Raw genomic sequence first — 7,135 nt, forward strand, 5'->3', positions numbered from 1 at the left:
AGCCCTCTCCGCAGGCCCCCGGCGCTCCCCCGGAAACTTCGGGGACCCATCCCCGCGCAGGGTCCCCGCGCCCCTCCTGGGGAGGACGCGGAGGAGCAGGGAGCCGGGCGGGCGCCCCCCGAGGCTGCGGGGCCCCGGGGGAAGACGCGCCCCTGTCCGTGGGGACGCTGGCTGGGACGCAGGACCCCGGCGTGGGAAGGAGCCCTCAGCCCGCACCGCCCGGCGCCCACCGCTCTGGGGGCGCCCGGCAGAAAGGCAAGCGGGGTGTCTGGCGTCTGGAGTCCGCACCGATCGGCGGCGTCGGCGGCGCCGGAGCCTACAGCCTACCGAGCTGGAGCGGGGATTCGGGGTGCGGGGCTCAGCCCTGCTCTGCGGGCCTGTGTCGGAGCGCGGGGGGCTCTGTCCATCTCCGACGCCGGGCCTGGGTACCCCGGGGCCTCTGGGTCTGGTTGGGGCTGGGGGGCTGCGAGCCCCATTCAACAAGTTGGGGGGGCAGCACCTTCTGCCTCATTTGGGCACAAGGAAATTCAGGTCCTTCGGTGCCCACAGACCCCTCACAAGCGGGTGTCCATACTCGGCCCGGGGCGCTGAGGTGCAGCTTCCCCGCCAAATCCCGAGGAATGGGAATTTTGGGGGACAGGGCCCTGGAGCCTGCATGTTTAACCCGTAGCCCCCAGTGAGCCCAGCTGTTCGGGTGGGGGTCTGGTGCGGTGACCCTAACAGGAGAGCCGTCCAGGGCCTGGTGGGAGGACTTCTGGGGACAGCGGAGCCGAGGGAGCAGCAAGACCGCTGCTCGGAGAAGCAAGCAGCCAGCTTGGGGGTGACGCGCGGCGATGCTGCAGGTTGGAAACGGGTTCTCAAAGTTGGGGCTCTCGGGACTAGGGTAATGGGGTCCCCCTCTGAGCCAAAGCAAGAGCCACCGGAGACCCCAAGGGGTCCCTGCGTTGCTCACCCAGCTCCTCCAAGGACCCGTATGTGTGGGGTAACCGGGTGGGGACACCCAGGCTCAGGAGGGCTGGACCCAGCCCCCCCGGCTGCCTGTCCACTTCCTGTCCCCCCTGGGGCTGTGGGGCAGCCGCCCCCGTCTGAACCGAGGATGGGGCGAGACCGGTCACCAAGCCCGGCACAGCCCTCGCCGCAGACGCTCATACGCTCACGCATGCGGGCTCTGGGGTTCTCATCTGCACGATGCGGGTAGGCACTGCTGTGCACCCCCGGATCAGGCCCCGCACCCCAAGGCACCCGGCGGAGTGGGAACGGAAAGCGGATCTGGGCTGAGGTTGGATGTGCCTTCCCACAGCACCGTCACCCCCGGCACCCCTGAGTCACCGCCTCCCCACCCGCCAGAGCACCTCTCCGAGGACGGCGGGAGCCAGGCTCGTCTCGGGTGGGCCCCAGCAAGCCGCCTACCACCCCACATGGCGCTCGTGGGCCCGGGGGGAGCGGGGCGCTGGGACTCTGTGGAAAGGAGCAGGCGTCAGATGCGGGATCTGCGCTGATTCTGCGCAGCGGAGGAACCCTGAGCGAGCTGGGGTCCGCTCAGCCCCTCGGCGTCCTTTTCTCCACGGTGAATTTCACTGTCCGTCCCTGGCCCCGGTGGGTGAGCGGCTGCAGTACACAGGAGGCTCTGAAAAAGTGCTCCCCAGCCTAGGGCCCCCCGAAGGTGAACGGCAGCCCCTGCGCACCGGCTGCCAGGAAAAAGTGGGTCGGGAGGCCCCCGCCCCCCAAAGGGCTGACAGGGAGTAATAGCAGATGGAGACTAATTAGGGCTTAATGAATTGTCATGGCTGAAAACCCCAGGAGGGCCTAGATCTAGGGCAGAGGACGCGCCAGTCCTGGGGGGCAGCAGTGCGTCCCCAAAAGTGGGCCTCTGAGAGCAACAGTGTGTCCCCAAAAGTGTGCCCCAGAAAGGCGGTGCTGTGGGAGGCTGGCCCCTGTGTTCCGCACCGCCTCAGACGCTGAGCTGGGGCTGAGTGTGGCAGGGGCGGAGGCTGGGGTCACCGTGGGCCTGGGGACAGAAGGACAGCCAGTATCTGTGTCCTCCACCACCATGGCTTCAGCCTCTCCTCCTTGGGTGATGGGCTGGGTGGCAGCACCCCCTGGCCTGACAAGGGACAGGAAGGGGGATGCGTCCGGGGAACCTTGGGGAGCAGGGGCTGAAATGGATGGGAGGGGGCTTGGAGCCCAGACCCCATGGAGGACAGGTTTGGGAGGCTTGTGGCCTGGGCCGGATGTAGATGTCAGGCTCCAGGCCCCACAGGGATGTGCCTTCCTCCGCCCCGCAGAGACACAGATGCCTCTGCCCCCGTCCCGTTCCCAAGTGGTGGCGGCCAGCAAGAGTCCCAGGCTGCTCCAGAAAGTCACCCACACTCGGAGGGCGGCAGCACACGTATTTGTATCTCACGGCCCTGGGGTCAGAGGCCAACATGGACTCCCGGGGCTGAGTCCAGGCGCAGGTGGCAGGGCTGCTCCTCCTGACACTCGTGAGAACCCAGTCCCCAACCCGGCTCCCAGAAGCGCCCGCAGCCCTTGGCTTGTAGCCCCTTCCCCCACCTGCAGAGCCGGCAGTGCCGCATCTTCACCCTCTCTTCCGCACCCACTGTGGGAGCCACTGCGCCCGATGGTCAGGATGGCCCTCCTCAGGGTCCGTACCTAGCCCAGCTGCAGGTGGTGCGTGACAGGGCCACAGCTCTCAGCATTCGGATGCAGACATCTTTGGGAGCCACAATTCTGCCAGCCCAGGCTCCTTTTCCCCCCCGCTCACTGCCCTCTCACAGCCCGGCCTCTGTGTGACAGTGGGCCTCCCCGCTTCTGCTCCAGTAGACAGCGGCAGGGCTTTTGCGTTTTGTTCAGTGAGAATGGCACCAGGTATACAGCAGGCGCACACTGAATGCTTTTTGAACTGGTGTGAAGGATCAGACCTGTCATCCTAGCACTCTAGGAGGCTTAGATAGAAGGCTCCTAAGTTTAAACCCAGCCTGAGGGGGCTGGGGATTTAGCTCAGTGGCACAGCGCCTGCCTGGCAAGCGTGAGGTCGTGAGTTCAATTCCCAGTACCGGAAAAAAAAAAAATAAAAAATTTTTAAAAAAACCCAGCCTGGGCAACTGTGTGACTTAGCAAGACTCTGTCTCAAAATAAAAAATAAAAAGGGCTGGGACAGGAGCTCAGTGCAAAAGCCCTGGGTTCAATCCCCAGCACCACAAAAAAATTAAAAAGCACCCAGGAGGCTGAGGCAAGAGGATCGCCAGGAGTTTGAGGTCAGCCTGAACTACATTGCAAGAGCTTATCTCAAAAAAAAAAAAAAATCATAGGGGCTGGGGATTTAGCTCAGCAGCAAAAAAAGCGCTTGCCTGGCAAGCGCAAGGTCGTGAGTTCGATTCCCAGTACCGGAGAAAAACAAAAAAAAAATCATCACTGGGGTGCAGCTTAGCGGTAGCCTGTCCCCGGTACACCCCTGGAACAGCTCTGAGCAGAGCACTTGGCACAGGGCAGAGGGCTGGAATGCCACAGTGACCCCGCACCTGCTCAGGGCGGCACACGCTGGGGTGGGGGACATCGGGACCAGTGCGGTCGGGGGTGCCAGGGTCCGTGCAGGCCCAGCACCCGCCTCCCTCTGTGGCCAACGCCACTGCTGCCCTGCCCCCTCCATGGCAGCCGCTCCTGCATGGTAATGAGCCTGTGTCCTTGAAGCACGGGTTGTCCTTTCCTGGACCCCCAAGGCCCAGCAGTGCACACACTGGAGGCCGGAGCCGAGCAGGGTCTGAGCTCACACACACAGCAGCCCTGGGAGGGAAGGAGACAGGAAGCTTCATGGCTACCAGCCCTGAGGTGGGCTATTTTATTTATTTTATTTTTTCAATACTGGGGATGGAACCCAGGGCCTTCACACTGAGCTCCATCCTCAGCCCTTTTTATTTTTTATCTTGAGACAGGGTCCCACTGCGTCACTAAGTTGCCCAGGCTGGGCTCAAATTTGCAGTCCTCCTGCCTCAGCCTCCCAGCGTACCGGAATGACAGGCCTGGGCCACCGCGCCCGGCTCTGGCTTTGCGCCTGTTCCGTGGTGGCTCATCCTTGTTTCCTTGGGCAGGGTGCGGGGGAAGGGGGTGACACTCCCCAGGGACACAGCTGTCCCCTGTTGCCTAGCAGTCATAGCAGTGTGCTTTTTTGCCAACCGTAGGTTCTGTGAGGACGGGATCTTGGCTTTGCTCCTTGCTGTTGTCCCGTTCTGAGGAACGCCAGGCGTGCACGTGCCCGAGCCTCAGTTTCCCTGTCTGGAGAGCAGAGTAGCCGGGGCACTGGCTGCACAGGCTGCGGTTTGGGGCTTTAGCTCAGGACTGGAATTCCAGAAGACTCGGTCCTGGCCGTTCAGCTGCGGCAGCCGGAGAGGGGTGCTAGGCCGGTCCCAGCTCCCTCCTCCACCCCCCGTTACCCGAGCCAGCCCATGCTGGGCTTGCTGATCCCAAAGCTTCTGCGTGGAGGCCTCCCCCACTTAGCCAGCAGCAGCTCCTGCTTGGCAGAGCAGGCAGAAGCCCAGGTTCCCACTGAGCAGGGCATGGTGGCACAGGCCTGCGATCCCAGCCCTGGAGAAGCTGAAGCAGGAGCATCGCTGCCAGCCTGGGCTACATAGTGAGTTCGGGTCCAGCCTGGACTGGACAGCAAGACCCTGTCTAAACAGAGAAAAACAACAACAACCAAGTCAGGCTCCCCTGGAAGACGGGGGTCCTGTCCCGGGCAGCCAGGGAAGGAACACAGGCCGCAGGATGTGAGGTGGGATTTGCAACTGCTCCGCCTGCTGTGTGGCTCTGGGCATGCGCTTGCCCTCTCTGGGCTCTGCCTCCCACTCTGTATGGGGTGGACTCCTCCTGCTTCATCCGGGGCATCGACCCGATGCGGGCTCTGGGCCAGTGCTCCCCCCAGCGGGGACTGCCGCCTGAGGACAGCTCTGCCCCTCAGGGTACACGGGGCCGTGTCTGGGGACATGTGTGGCTGTCACGAGTGGCGGAGCTCCTGGCATGGGCAGGCAGGCGGGGGAGGCCAGGGACTCTGCTCAGCCCCTGTGGCGCCTGGGACGCAGCTGGAGGTGGCTGTGACAGATGGGCTGGGGCTACAGGCACGGGAGGCTGGGGCTGGGGATGGCTCAGTGTTTCTGGGGCTGAGGTTGCGACACTGTGGCCCATCCTGGGGGACAGCGGGGACACCGCAGAGACCCCAGGTCAAGAGCTCAGAGGTCGGGCACAGGGCCGAGAGCTGGCGGCGAGCTAGGGCAGGGAACAGATGCTGTCAGGTCTCGAGAGGCCAGCAGGAGGCGCCCAAGGGGGACCGAGCGAGAGACGGCAGGCGGGTCCCTTCCACCGGGTCACGCGGGAGCGGGTGCGGGACAGAGACCCGGAAGACAGGAGACCACCTGGCCCTGCCCGCGCTTCCCGTCGGCGGACCCGTTCTCCCCGCCTTTGCCCCTGCAGCGCCCTCTCCTGGCCCGCGCTTCCCAACCTGCAAGTGCCTGATTTTCTCTTTGGCTTCAAGTGGGGCTGGAACCCAGGGCCTTGGCGCTGAGCTCCATCCCCAGCCTTTTTTTATTTTTTATTTTGAGACAGGGTCTCAATCAGTCCCTAAGTTGCCCAGGCTTGAACTTGTGATCCTCCTGCCTCAGCCTCCTGTGCAGCTTGGTTGTCAAGTATGAACCACTCTGCCTGGTTTCAGGTCTTGTGGATACAGTGTCCTTATACCAGAAGAGCAGTTCAGACTGGAATCCAGTAGCTGAGTATGGTGATGTATACACGTAATGCCAGCACTTGGAAGGCTGAGGCAGGAGGATCTCTATGAATTTGGGGTGGGGGGGCAACTTGGGCTACCTAGTGAATTAAGGCCAGCCTGGACTACATAGTGAGACCTTAAAAACAAAAACAGAGGGCCAGGGATATAGCTCAGTAGCACAGCACCTGCCTGGCAAGTGCAAGGTCCTGAGTTTGATTCCTGGTACCAAAAATAAATAAATAAAAATAGAACCAGGCAAACTGGAATCCAGGCCCCACCCAATCAGGAGCTGGGGTCCTGGCCGCCTGAACCCTCCTCATGAGGTCCCGGGCTCTAGTGGGAAAGCAGTGCAGAGAGGTGCTCTGCCCTCATCCGAGGGTGAGAGGGTCTGGCAGAGAAGTCTGCTTCCTGCTGTGACCTCCCTCCCTGCTCTCCACCCAAGACAGCCACCAACAAATGCCCAGGAGCGAGAGGCCCAGAGAGGCCAGGCAAGCGCCCTCCAGCCACACAGCAAGGGAGGCCTGAGGGTGGGAAGCAGCCCCTCCCCCCGGGGGACCCATGCTCCAGCCGCCAGTCCCTGGTCCCCACCAACCCCCTGTGGAGGAGATGACAGGGCAGGCCAGCGGGGGCAGGTTAGAGCTGAGGAACTAGGTCACCGCTGGAGTGGCCCCCGCCGGGCAGGCGCAAGGGATCAACTGTCCTCTCGCCCAAGGAGTAATTATAGAGCCACAGCCTGCAGGGCTCCCTGAGCACTCTTGTGCCCGCAGGTTGACAGCCACGGGCCAGGGAGGGTACAGTTGTCACCGAGAGCACAGCAAGTCAGGACGGCGGCTTCCTGCTGGCCTCACATTCACTGCCACTGGGCGACTTCTGACCTGTCAGTACTGAGAACCGCCGCCTTGTCCACACTCTGTGGGGCTGCTTTGAAAATCCTTTACTTTAAAGATCACAGTGAAAAATAAATAAATAAAAATAAAAATCACGGTGAAGAGCCTGGCGTGGTGGCTCATACCTGTGATCCCAGCACTTAGGAGGCCGAGGCAGGAGGATGGCAAGTTCTAGCCCATCCTGGGCAATTTAGAGATTTAATGAGACTGTCTCAAAATAAAAAAGGGTTGCAGGAGGCTGGGGATATAGCTCAGAGGCAGTGGCACCGGCCTGGCAAGTGCAAGGTCCTGAGTTCAATTGCTGGTACCAAAAAAAGGGCTGGGAACACAGGCCAGTGTGAAGGCCCTGGGTCCCATCCCAGCACCACACACACAAAAAGGTTCTCCCAAAACAGAACCACATTTTAAGTTCCAATTGAAGAGCTAATGGGTTCTGTCTTTGATCTGTTTTTGTTTGGGGGGTTTTATTTTGTTTGAAACAGGGTCTCAGTAT

The 7,135-nt window shown here is 61.9% G+C and overlaps 1 protein-coding gene across 1 annotated transcript in view; it reads left to right on the forward strand.

Annotated features, from left to right (window-relative positions):
* Window positions 1-4,640: 4,640 nt before the first annotated feature.
* Lingo3 (leucine rich repeat and Ig domain containing 3) overlaps window positions 4,641-7,135 on the forward strand; it is a gene marked incomplete in the record, with an annotated part of 11,294 nt that continues 8,799 nt past the window's right edge. Inside the window, 1 exon segment of the mRNA XM_013505232.1 lies at window positions 4,641-4,768.

This window comes from Chinchilla lanigera, unplaced genomic scaffold (genome assembly GCF_000276665.1).
Source record: "Chinchilla lanigera isolate Chin_1 unplaced genomic scaffold, ChiLan1.0 scaffold00094, whole genome shotgun sequence".
NCBI classification, from domain to species: Eukaryota; Metazoa; Chordata; class Mammalia; order Rodentia; family Chinchillidae; genus Chinchilla; species Chinchilla lanigera.